Genomic DNA, 13,185 nt, shown 5'->3' with positions numbered 1-13,185 from the left:
GCCATAAAAACCCAATTAGTCGATAAATTCTCGAAGCCCCCGCGATCGCCTTTGTGCCGACGCTAATTGAATGTAATTTCTGGGCCGGCTCGAATTCTCGAATGTTTCTTATCTGGCGTGCAGTTGCGGGGATTCCCGTTGAAATCGAGCCCCGGAATGAAATATAGGGTTGCTCCGGTCGCACTTCTTCCATTCAGCTGCGAAATAATAACGGGGGCCCCCTCGCGGCCGTTGTACATTCGCAATTTATGAACTTGCCCGACGAGATCCCCACTTCACGGGAACGAGTTTTAATCAAAGTGTAATATTCAGGCACGCTCCATCATAGATCGTGATTGTTATCGATAATATATAGCACCTCGGGGGCGGCGGCGTAAAGTTCCAAAGCTCAAGTGCTGCCAGGGACCCGGCTCGATCACTAATTAAACATCCAATACAGATGTAGTCCAACTGATTTGCCCAAATAAATCACTTCGAGAATTGATCTGGAATATATTAATTTCAACGATTGTCGTGTGGATTACTAGATTTGGGGATTTTGCCAAAAATGCTGCCAACCTCTATCAAGAAACTTTACCAACATTATTTTTTTTAATCGAAAGTTTCCCACATTTTCGTAAATTCAAATACTCTATACTTCTCCCACAAAGAAACACAATAATATTGTTATCTATTAATGATCAACAACGTATTAATTATGTTTGTTTCATGTTTTGATAAATACCACTTTCTGCCTCGTGTAACATGAGCTCAGTCGGTAACGGTTGCGGTTTTCTTTGCCATGCCTAACATTAAAACTAACTTCAAAGAATATTTTCATTAGACAAACATATCTCTCATGCCTTGTTGTGTCTTTGATGTTTTCCTTCAAATTGTAAAAATATTTCAAAATTCTTCTTTCCACTCTTGACTATTCCCAGGTCTATTCATTTCACCTCGTTTTTTGTTCTTTTTCCAATAATGTCTGAACAATGGGCGTTCACTCGCTCAACAAAAGTTTTTCATGAGCTGACAGCTAGACATCGAGGTTAAACTTCTGTTTCACTAGAAAGCAACAATAATTAAAGCTCACGGTATTCATTAAATTAGAAAATTAAAATCAAATTTGTTACACACAGCATGGAATGTTTTAAAATCGCATTTTTGAAATGTCTGCGTCCCATAACGGCGCGCAGAAATGCCAACCTAACAGCGTAAGAGTAAACAAAGTAAACATAAACTCCACCCCTAACCTCACTTTTGCTATTGGGATCACGCGGTGTGTTAACAAATTGAAATATTTGAATAAATTCTAGGCTTAACTTACGTTAAGTAAATACAAACACACCAGGGCCCCGTTCAGCTGATGTTAATTTCAAATTACCCTAGTTGCAAAATTAATTTAAACGCCGACATTCAACGTGGACTACTTCGAACAACAGAACTACCGGGTAATTAAACTACCGACAAGTTGAATATCTAAGATATTTGTACGTAGTTTCGTATCAAATTAGGTTTCGCTGCATAATAAAACGCGAAAAAGCTTTGCAATATTATTTTAATATTTGTCTTTTGTGTGATCAATAAAATTTACAGTAATTTTGTGAAAGCAGTAGTTTAAGTTGTGAGTAGGTTAAAGTGTCAATGACACTTTGCAAATGTCAAGAGTAATTGAATGGAAGATTTAAAAGTGTTTAATTTTGTGTGATAATTAATAGTTTTCGGAGTGTAAAATACAAATTTGATTGAATATTAGAGTTTGGATTCTGTCATTTGTCGCTCCGACAGAATATGGTCAATCGCGTTGCGTATTTAATGAAATGAGTGTTTTGAATTGTTCCGAAGAAAAACAATGACCATTTTGAAAACCGAACGAAACGAGCTTTGTTTTTAATTACGAGCGTTGTTAGCGCAATTTCGAATAACTAATCGAGTATTTTCTTCGTGCAGGTGCCCCTCGCACCTTCGCCTCCATCACGCTCGTCGTTTGTTCTGTTCGAATGTAATTTTTTAAAGTTGTTTTGGTCGCGGAACGTAATCAAAGGTGCGCCAGTTAATTACTAGCACAAAATAGAACTAATACGGAAAAATATTCGCCCGTCATGTGAAACGTTCGCGTTCACGTTCATCGACATCCTTTGTAAATACAAATTAGTTTTCGGGGCGTATTGTGCCCGCTCGCTTTGTTGTTTCATCAACGTTTTCGATAAATAATTAATTTTGTTTATGTTCCCATCAAAAATAATAACAATTAAGGTGTAACGGGGAGCAATTACGTTTCTTGGCGGGGCGAGGAGTCGGGGCGGCGCGATTACATCCAGACGCTCCCACGGGAAGCGTTATAGACTTAATAAATAAGCGAGCCCTCGCCGATAAAGCATGATAGTCACTAAACAAATCTTCTCGTTTGCTGCGAAAAAAACAAATGGAGCGGAGAGATACATAAAGAGGAAATTATGGCGGGGCTCTTCGGCGCATTTTTCAAAACGCGATCGCATAGGTGGGCGAAAACTGATAAGTGGTCTTAAATTTTGCCAGAAACGTCGATATTTACGGGCGCTGCAGCAGGAGTCATCAGCTCTTGTGTATCATAAGGAGATGGATTTATTAAGCTGAGTCACGGATTCACGGGTAGAAGTGTGGTGGTGAATTAAATCGAGACGAGAACAACGTCTAAACGGTCGTAAATTGGTCCGTATTGTCCGAGTAACGACCCCACGATTTATAATTAGCGAGTCCATTAGGTTGTTTACTTAAAAAAATTAAAATTGCTTCCACAGTGGGGCTCGGGCGCGATGAGATTAAAATTGCCGATCAAAATACACTGTAAATATATGTGTGGGGGAATAAATTACACGGTTTATCGCCGGCTCGCCCTTTTTTCGAACACGCATTACCAATGTTAAATCATCGAGAGTAGCATTTATGGAATCGCGTCTCTTCAAGCCTGCCCGGACTCGAAAAATCGAACACAAAAGACGAAATCCAAGATTGGGAGCAATTAGGATACGTTTCGGCTATGCAGAGATGAGGATGCTTTCGATGACTCCATTAGCGAACAATGCCGCTTATTCCGCAGCCATTGCCTTCAATAACGTGTAATTTGTACTACTTTACGTTCTGGGCGGTCCTCTCTTTATGCACGGAAGAGTAATAAACATATTTCGACGTCGAAAGTCCGCGAGTGGGGTGGGAATTTTTTTGCGTCGTTTTCTGGAGAGGGTGCTCGCGGTAATTTAAGCGTTGCAACTAGTTCGTCTGATATTTTAATAAGGCGCCGCATCTGGAGCACTAATGAGCCCATCCGGAGTAATTATCTCAATGTAAAACTTGCACGAATTTGCTGAAGTTTTCGCGAAAAAAAATTTAATAAATAATTAGGCGAAGCGCCCAACGCATCTGTCACACGGTACTGAATATTTTTACGTTTTTGGAACGTACTTGGACAGTTCGGAATGCAACGGAGAGATCGTTCTGATAAAAATTCGTTTGAAAATGCAGCAGTAGTAGTGGACAGGTTTTTTTCTCTTTTTTAAATGTGTCAGGACAATGGCACGAGTGATAATAGTGAGTACTTCGAAATGAAATGAGGAATTTGGTAATTCGGCGAGAAATAGAATTTGCAGGAAATTTACGCATGAGCAAGTTTGAGTTTTCTCTAATAAAAATGGGTTTGATTGGAAAAGTTTGAATCAAGTGAAACGTAAAGGTCCCACTCGAGTTTGCGTCACAACGCATTAGCTAAACTCGGGAAGGTTAAAAATTGGGGTTCAATCAAATTTAGCCGGTACAATTGCCTGATTTTAATCCAACAGAAGACTTATGGGCTCGCACTGATCTTTCCTTGTAATGTTATTAAAACTTCAAGATACCTACTTGATAAACATTTTATTCCAATAAAGAGTATTGTGGTAAAAATATATATATTAAAATATCCCGGCGCATCCACCAATTTACGGAATTGACGTTTTCTTGATTAGTGTTAGAAATTGAACAATACGCTTTCTTGGATTCAATCCTCACAGTAGTATCTATAATGTACAGTTTTTTTTTTAATTTTGATTTAGCCCATTATATGAATTAACCTCCACAATCTCCTGATTTGAATCCAACAGAAAACTTCAGGATCGTATCGATCTCTTTCTCTCAAGTATCGTAAAGTTGTTAAGACTTTCATAGTTACAAAACTTCCCCAATAGTAGTAAATTCAAGATAATAAAAATTATTACGATCTCTTTTCACCTTTGAGTATCTCGATAACCAAACACTTAAATAAATCAATCGGGGAATAATAAAAGGAGATGTTCTACATGGTAGTCAAATACTGCCGCCGACATTTTAAATTTATGCGAGTGTTTGCCACACACTGAATTTCAACATTGTCTGTCTTTAATTTAATATTTATTATTTGACGTCGCGAATGTAAATCACAACAAGTCGTGACAAGAAATGAAATTACAAACACATCAGTCTCGATCCCAATCTCTCATGCAAATTGTTTTCTTTTGTAAAAATCTGTCAACTGAAATTAATTAATGACAAGTGGGTTTCTAACATCGACAAATAAATTTTCCCATCTACAGCTTAAATGATATTTTAAACTGAAATTTTTGTAAAAGTTAAATGAAATGAACAATGGCAAAGAAGAGTTAATATTAACTCAACGTAAATATACATTTGCTTGAATTACAAAATATTTATCTTTTGCGTCTAAATGAACAGGCGTAAATGCTCCGTATAATGTCAAATATCTTTCGTAAATTGTGCGTAAGTGGGTATTTTCATTGTGAAGAAACTTTCTGAGAGGGTGTTAGAAATGGTGGAGGCGCCAGGACAAAATTTGAAATTTGTAAATGCAAAGTTATTTTAATTTATTCAGTTTTAACTTATGTATTTTGTTATTTGTGAGCTAAAAATACACGCTTCATTTCTTTTTGCAATTAAATTTAAGGGTAAGGTGGCTACAAACGTCATCGCAGTTGTAGAAACACGTCGTGATGGTGATAACACTTTCAGGCCATTTGAAGAGATTCTCTATTTGATTGGTCCGTATTGTGTTACGAAAACGTTAATAAAAATTGCAAATTCGAAGAAAAAACGATTGCGAGCCGGTGGTTGTTTACGTTGTAAATTTATTCAAAAAAAATGCCCGTGTTTCCGGTTCCGGTCGATGTTGCCAGCTCACGTGAAAATTACTTTAATTTCTACTTGCCCGTTCAAAATGGCCGCAGTAAACAAGGCGATAAAAATTTATCAGGGAATAGTTGGCCTCGTGAAACTTGAAAACACCCCTTCGGATTATGTTTGCTCTACAATTCATTTAATATTCAAAACCATCCACCAATTGATGTTCCACACGCTGCACATCGCCGCTTGAAATATCCGAATCGGGGGATGAAAACAAATCGGAGGGATGAAAACAAGAGCGGTCGTAAGTGGCGGTCGTCTCATTATAATACTCCGTTTTGTTCCCCAATGGATTCCTCCACACACAATTTTAATTTTAAACGGGCAAAACGCTCAAACGCTCTTGTGCAGTTGGGTTTATTTATTTACCAAGAGGAAAAAGAAACCGCAGTAGATTTTTAAAAGGCGGAAATTGCGCCGTCCCTCAACTAGTGCGTCTGATCGGCCGCCCCCATTACCTTTAATATTTAGGAGAAGGCCCGGATTCGGGCGGCCACTTATCCCCCGAGACTTGATGCGTGAAATTAAAATTGTAGCGCGATATTTCTTCCGCGGTAGACACAGCATTTTCGGCCACCCTAATAGGGAAATAACGAGCGAAGGCGTAAAGATGGCGGGCATTAACCTAAAACATCGGCGAAAGCATGAGTGGGTCTGACAGAACGTTACAAATGTGGTGGAGCGTTCAATTAAAGAGGGTACGCTGCGATACACACCGCCACTGCAAACTTTGCTTATGGAAATGGGGGTGAAATCGTGATAAAGGTGGCCTATATTCGGCGGGGTGGATTTTTGACGGCGCGTAGGCAACCAGTCGCATCAAGTCGCCTGTTTACGAACTTCTTGCCGTTTCGGGGGTTGGCTTGTCGTTTATTAAGGGTGTAATAACGAGATATGAAGAGAAATTCGCCGCGCTTTGTGTGTTTACGCGAGAAAAATTGCACCCAGGGACGGTCCCAGTCTTTAAATCGCCGCCATTTTTAAACAGCCAGACGCTCACCTCGCTCCTAATTACCCTCGCCTCAACTGTCACTCGTTTGACAGCTGACTCTTCTGGTACTTTTCCGTGCGTCAAGTTGTGCACGAGCGATTTGTCGTGGAACTGCAGTTTCCGAAACACGATTACCAACTGTCCCAAGTTAAAATCACTTGCGCCATTGCGAATTCTGTGTGCAGCTGCACCGACTTGGCCTTTTATTTGGTTGTTGTTGGTTGGCGCGCGGAGATTTAATTAGTGCAACTCCCGAATGGAAAAATCGCCGCTCCGGTCGCTTCTTCCCGGATTCGGTTCGATTTGATTAAACTGTGACCAAAAGTTGGCCAGTGACAGCTCCGGGCTCTCAGGGGGTTTTCGGGGCATAGGGCGTGGGTTCGGATTATAAAAAAATGGGCGCCAGGCAGCTATTGTCTTGAGCTGGTTGTTAAGCTTGTCCAGCTGCCGGGACAAGTGCTCAGTTTCTCGGATGCTTCGGAGTCAATACGAAAGAACTTAATTCCTTGCGAATTAAATAATTGGTTTATTCAATTTTTGTCCAACAGTCCAGGAAATTCGAAATGCTTACTTAAGTGTGCACTGGTCCGTGGAATTGGCAACGTTACTCTACGTAATTTTGTTAATTGAAATTTCGAACCAGTTCACATTAATGATCTTATTCAATACCTTATTCTGGTCTTATCAAGAAAGCTTTCCTTTACAGGTGACCTTGTAACTTATTTGTGAATAAACTTAAAATTAATACAACTCCGATGAAAAAAAAAACGAAAGGAAAATCTGTTGCATGCGTGAAACAAGAATGAAGCGCAGTCTTCTGCTTTCATAAATTTACAACGTTAATTTAACATCGATTCTATAATTGAAAAAATTGCAAATTTACTGGAAGTAGAAGAACTGCTACTAATAATTGAAATGTGAAATTTGAAAACTTGAGCTTCGTGAGGTCTTTCTAAAAATTTGAAATTATTGAAATGCGAGATTTTTACAAATTGAAACGGTTCTAAATATTGAGAAGCGGGATATTTGAGGCGTTCTTTGATTTTTCGCAAATCCGCAATTAAATTGTGCGACTTATCTTACGCCGGTAACGTGGTGTGACCTTGACGATTTTCTTTAGTCCTTGGTGAAACGGTACGTGGTCCGATGACCTTAATGGACGGTTTGCGGTCTGGCGACGACCACTCTGACGAACGATGTGGCGACGATCACCCCATATAACGATAGTCCTGGTGAACAATCACCCTAAAAGCGACGCGGCGACGAATGACCCTAAAGAATAACGTTCCTGGTCCGAACTATCGCCCCAAATAACGATGACTGGTCCGGCTGACCCTAAAGAACAACGTTCCTGGTCCGAACTATCGCCCCAAATAACGATGACTGGTCCGGCTGACCCTAAAGAACAACGTTCCTGGTCCGGCTGACCCTAAAGAACAACCCCTAACGAATTGTCGTTAGTGTTGCGAAACTCAATCGATTCGGTAATTACCTTTCCGCTGAAAGGGGTTGCTTCTCGATAATTCGAAGGAGGACTTTCCGGTTCTCCTTCGCGGTACGGTAACGGTAATCTGGCTCGAACTACCCCTAACGGACGAAAATTAGTGAAGTGAATTCGCTAATGAAGGATAATTACCTCTATCTCGCTAGATGACGAGGGGTTTCTCGACCACGGCAAAACGGTAAACGGTAAAACGGTAAATCTTCGGGCTCCTCGACGGCCCCGAAGGCTGGCAGCGCCGGACGATAAGCGCCATGGCGTTCGGCAATCCACCCACAGGGATGATCGCGGATCCCGAACGCCACGCACGTGATTCGCAGCTCGCGACTTGCGGCACCTGCCGCCCGCTCGGCGGTCGCCGACCGAGTCCTCTTTAATTTCCGCTCGCGATCGGTTTTTTTTTTTTTTTGGCTACCCCCGGCTCTAGGAGATCAACCCGAAAGATCTGGACCTTATTCCGTTGGGCGATAAGGCGTCCCGGTTATTGTACTGACCGCGCATCTTGATGACAACTTCCGGCGATCCTACACTTGCACGCTAAATGACAGATGGTCGAACATGGCGCCGGTTTGTTTACGTTGGACTTCACCGATCGAAAAATCCGGATGTCGAAGCGGTAATGTGTCGGTGAGTCCACGCGTAACACACGATAGATGTTGACGGCAATTTCCCGCAGGATCTCAAAAGGTTGGACACCACAAGGATGAAGGAAGAAGGTTAGGGAAAAGAAGAGAAGAAGATAACTTTCCGGCAAGTCACGGGAACAAAAGGGAATCGGAATTAACTTTGCCGTACGGTTACCTGAGCTGAGAAGAAGAAGAGGAAGGATTGAAGGAAAAGGAAAGGAGAAAGAAGAAAAAAGCGAACGATGAATAGATAGGCCGCAGCTAGACAGCCTAGAGGCGTGAGGCCACCTCAGCCTAAAATTTAGGGGCTAACATGTGTGATTCCAGCCGCCCCAAAACTGGCTGGCACAAAGACTCTACAATGAAAACTCTAAAGAAACCGCGAAAGAAACAAACGAAAACCGAAAGTGAAACTGAAAGCGAAACCGAAATAAAACTGAAAGTGATCCGATAAACAAAAATGAACCCTGAACCGATAAACTCAAAATGAATTGACTGACGGCACAAACAAACTGAATTATTTCGAAATGAGCGTCCCCAAAAAAGGTTACGGCAGGGTGGGCGCGTCGCGACGTCATATGCCGTGCGTTGTGTTGCTTGTTCCTGATCTTCGAACAGCGATCTTATTGTCCCGCGAGCATAAGTAGGACCTCTTGGCCTCCTACCCCGGCCAAAACGAATAGTGGCACTTTGACCTGCTACAAAACGTTGCGTGTTTTGCGGTTCGACAAATCAAACGGCACGGTTAAAACTCCATTTAACGCCTCCCTGTCAAATTTAAAACGGCCGCTAATGACTTCGCAACCGGGGCGATTAAAAAGTCCGCAAACTTTGATCGTTTGACGAAAGTTTGGCCGCACCCCCGCGGGGGTCGGAGACGGAGTGGAGTGCGTGATAAAACGCGATAAATTACTATTAGACGCCGAGCGACTTTAAATAAGAATGATTGTTACACCTAGGGTGGGGCCGCAGGGGTGCTAACAAGTCGACACAGGCAGGAAGGGGTGGGGGATAGAGTTGGAAGTTCACACGTGGTTAAATCGAGAGGTTATTCTAACCGGTTTTTGTTGATGAAATTGTAACTATGATTAAAAAAAAATTTTTTTCAACAGAGAAATTATAAGGGGAGATATTGGGGTCAGTTGCAACATTTTCGCTTTGATAATTTACAATTTTAACATTATGCCCCACGTTGGGCGCCACTTTTAACAATGTTTGCGTTGTAAATGGTTTATTTACATAAAGGTAAACAAAGTTAACAAAGGTTAGTGGTGAGACTCTTGAGGGAGCTCTAATGATCATATGAATAATGATTGATTTGTCCATGCGTGCATCCCTTTTATAACCTGGCTGGGGATGGTCCGGCACGCTCCGACGGCGCGCAGCTGATGATGGTGGTAGGGGCCCAGCGATTAGATTCTCGCTGGCGACGGTAGCGCTTCGAAAGGGTTAGTACGGGGCGCTTTGGTACTACACCCGTGATTTATGCTACACAATAAAATTAACCTGACAGGTGGATGGGATCAAGTAACGTTGAATAAAATTTGTTTTTATGTAACTGTACGCGAAATGAGCCCTTCGCGTACCTAAAACAGTCCGCGAAATCCAATTTCGCGGCCGTTGCTTTTAACGACGGCCGTTAAAGTAAACGTCATTTTAATATTTTTAATTTCTGTAATTGTAAACTGGCCATTTGAGGCGCTCCACAACTGGGCAGCCATTTCTCTCAGTCCAGCTGAAGGAATCGAAAAAATACTTCCCGAAACCGGAAGGAGTGATTGATGAGTCTCGGCGTAATTTCGCACTACAGGCGAAACATAATGAAGAGGCAAATTTGGCGGTAGAATCTCCTCTCCACCGTTTACCCGACTAGATAAATCGCGAACGGCGCAATAGATCTCGCCGCGACATAAAACTGTCAAGCGATCCGAGTGATTTGTCTCGGAATCGTTCACGTTCGATTGTGAATCTGCTATAAAAAATTTATGGAATATGTTTCTCTCAAGCGCTATAAGTGTCAAGTGTCGGTTAGGGGGGCCGGAATTCGCACGTAGTTGAAACCCGACCGAAATGAGCGCACGGTCTGCTTCACAGCGTCTCGTTACACGTTTATTAAACGCAAATAGGAAACGTCATGAGTGATATAACGTGTCGTAAAAAATCTACATGAATTTTCCGTTTACAACATTTTATTCGGCTCGCAAATTGTTCTTATTACATACCTGACTTTGGTATATCGTCCCGCGTCGTCCGCGCGCGATGTTTTGAATTTGAAATGAAGTTATTGCGTTGTTACACATGAAGCGGATACAATTACAAAATACAAAATTGTTCTTCATTAGAGCGAACGACTCGCAATGCGGCTAAATTAAGGGGAAAACAGCGTTTCAAAGAACGTCTGTAATTTAACGACCGCCCTCTTGCCGCGTACGTGTGTGTGCGCGTCCCGATAATGGACTAATGAATCAGTTTCGACTTGTACACGGAGGTAATAACCTGGAGATGAAATATGTGGCGGCGGGCGTCCGCCCCCGCGTCCCTTGACAACCGGCAACTTGAAATATGAGATTTGATATATTTCAGCTCTTTTACTGGGGAACTTCATTTCATTCCGTAATTGACTCTTAAGTTTGTTGCTGAAATTCAATTTGGCTCTCTTTATGTCTCTTCTAATTCAAAATACGTGACTCGAAGGATGTCGTTTGTAACAGGTTCGAAATCAGCGGCGACTCCATTGTTAATTAAGAGGCGAGCGATCCGTTTAAAAACCGGCGACATTTCCAAAATTCTGAATAATAAAGTGCTTAAACACACATAATCCCGGTTGGCTTAGCTGCGCCGCCGACGCACACTGCGGAGCTGGCAATTTCGGTGTTCATTAGTCGGATACTCCACCTCTAATGAAGCTATTTAAGGATGAGGCATTCATTCGAAAACCGCTTCCTCGGAATGGGAAATTAGTGCGCCACCTACCGGGTGGCAGATGCGCGACTAGGGTGTCGAGAGGTGCGGCGAAAAACCGGCTCCGATTCAGCCCCCGGCCGACGGTGGGGCGATTATTAAATGGGGCGCTCCTCGCTTAGCGTCATTTAACCCACTCCGGTGACAATTCCTCCAGATCTTCTCGGATCCGGACGAAAGACCGGATTATGAGCGCGGGACTTAACAGTTTCGAACAAGAGGCTTGTCAAGGCGCGACGGAGGTAAATTAGGGGAGACGGAACGGATCCAGTTCTGGATTAATCCGACTCCGGGGGCCCTCGCGAAAAATCCAGATCGGATCCGCGACTTTTAATTCGTGCCGCCGCCGCCGCCGTCGCTTACTTTTCTCGGTGATATTTGCGCACCGGCTTATTAAAACTTCGTCAAAAGGCTCGTCTCATTTCCAGTGCAAACACGAACCGAGCGGAAAAAATTCGAGAACGTTGCATCACGGGACTCAATCATCGGGAAAGATTGGCTCCGGACGGAGTTTGCAAAGTCTAATCTAAGATTTATGGAAGTTTATTACTAAATAACAAATAACTAGACGCACAGAATTCCAAAGGAAACAGTTCTCGCCGTGTCTTTAATATGTATTTCGATCGGTGATGCGGCTCGTTACTACTTTCAAACTTTCAAACACTTATTTCACCAGACACTGAATAATTTTTACAGTTCTTTACATTCGCTTCGTCACGGTGAAATGTATAAAACAAGCTTTCTCAATTTGATTTAGCTCAGTCGGTGAGAGAGATATCGCTGTTTCTACTTAACAGCTATTCTGGCGCCTCCACCATTTTTCTAAAACATATATTTGCAGTTTTCTCAAATAATGTCAGATGCAGTGCCACACGGTTTTTTGCAATCAATTCCTCATAGTTTAGACTATCAAGAACAATTTTTAATGTTGATTTAACTCATACGGAAATAGAGATATCGATTTTTATTTTTTAAAATCTCCCGGCGCATCCACCATTTTTTACCAAATAAAAATATTTGTGTTTTTTTTTTCTTAACCAGTACTATAGTCGACGCGGCGACTCACTGGAGTAATAAACTGGGGTGATTTTTGGAAGATGATTTCCTACTTGTACAGGATGCGCGTTAAGAAATATCTCAATGCACGCAGCCGAAATTTCCATCCATTCTTAAAGTAGTGAGATTTAAATTTCCCCCACAAAACTCAAATTTGGCTACGCAGTGTAAATCAGGCTTTTCATGACGTCGCTACGAACTATCACGTGAACATCTCGTGATTACTCCAGTGGTTCGCCGCGCCAACTATAGAAATAGAACTATGTGGTTTTTTGCGTTCTATTCGTAACAGTGAAATCTGTAAAATAAAGCTTTTAAATGTGGACTATGCCAAATGGTAACAGAGCAATTCTGCTGCTGTTACTACTACAGCTTCCATAATTTTTTCAAATTAGGTATTAGCAGTTTTTTCATTTAACATTAGATATAGAGTTGTTCAGTTTTTTACACTCGATTCGTTGCAACAAAGTCCATAAAAGACAATTTTTTAGCGTCCTTCAAAAAAAGTTCAAGTTTTTTCATTCGTTTGCGTTCATAAAATAGGTGATTTTTGAATCGGTTAAGAAGCATTAAAAAAAGTGCCATAGCGGTTCATTTTTGCACGCATTTTGCGTTAAAAAAAGTGCCGTAGCGTGTCATTTTTTAACGCAATTATAAAATTTTTCGTTCATAATTAGTTGTTTTTTTAACGAGTTCGTATGTAAATTGGGATTTATTTGGCACGAGTAGGCCAATTTAAAACGCGAGTAAAACGCACGTTTTAAAGGTCCACGGGTTCACACAGGAGAAAATTTTGAAATTTTGAGTGTCGAAAAAATTATTATCTAAACTTACGGGCGCCAAAAAATGTTTGAATGCAACTCGTTAGTAAAGTATCTTTTTTT

General features: G+C 41.6%; 1 protein-coding gene and 4 long non-coding RNA genes across 12 annotated transcripts in view; 2 read left to right on the top strand and 3 right to left on the bottom strand.

The window, feature by feature from the left end:
- LOC138122715 (uncharacterized) overlaps positions 1 to 13,185 on the top strand; it is an 84,777-nt gene that overhangs the window by 38,037 nt on the left and 33,555 nt on the right. The window lies entirely within an intron of this gene.
- Dscam4 (Down syndrome cell adhesion molecule 4) overlaps positions 1 to 13,185 on the bottom strand; it is a 72,676-nt gene that overhangs the window by 42,169 nt on the left and 17,322 nt on the right. The window lies entirely within an intron of this gene.
- On the bottom strand, positions 662 to 1,428 carry LOC138124682 (uncharacterized). The gene is made up of 2 exons (XR_011157241.1): positions 1,307 to 1,428; positions 662 to 1,044 (listed from the first exon to the last, which is right to left on the bottom strand). It is a non-coding gene; the product is annotated as an uncharacterized lncRNA (long non-coding RNA).
- Positions 6,660 to 7,933, bottom strand: LOC138123385 (uncharacterized). The gene is made up of 2 exons (XR_011156771.1): positions 7,794 to 7,933; positions 6,660 to 7,744 (listed from the first exon to the last, which is right to left on the bottom strand). It is a non-coding gene; the product is annotated as an uncharacterized lncRNA (long non-coding RNA).
- Positions 8,182 to 8,542, top strand: LOC138123386 (uncharacterized). Its single transcript, XR_011156773.1, has 2 exons — positions 8,182 to 8,281; positions 8,335 to 8,542. It is a non-coding gene; the product is annotated as an uncharacterized lncRNA (long non-coding RNA).

This window comes from Tenebrio molitor, chromosome 2 (assembly GCF_963966145.1).
Source record: "Tenebrio molitor chromosome 2, icTenMoli1.1, whole genome shotgun sequence".
NCBI lineage: Eukaryota > Metazoa > Arthropoda > Insecta > Coleoptera > Tenebrionidae > Tenebrio > Tenebrio molitor.
The sequence above is the reverse complement of the archived record's forward strand: the minus strand, read 5'-3'. Positions and strand labels throughout refer to the sequence as shown.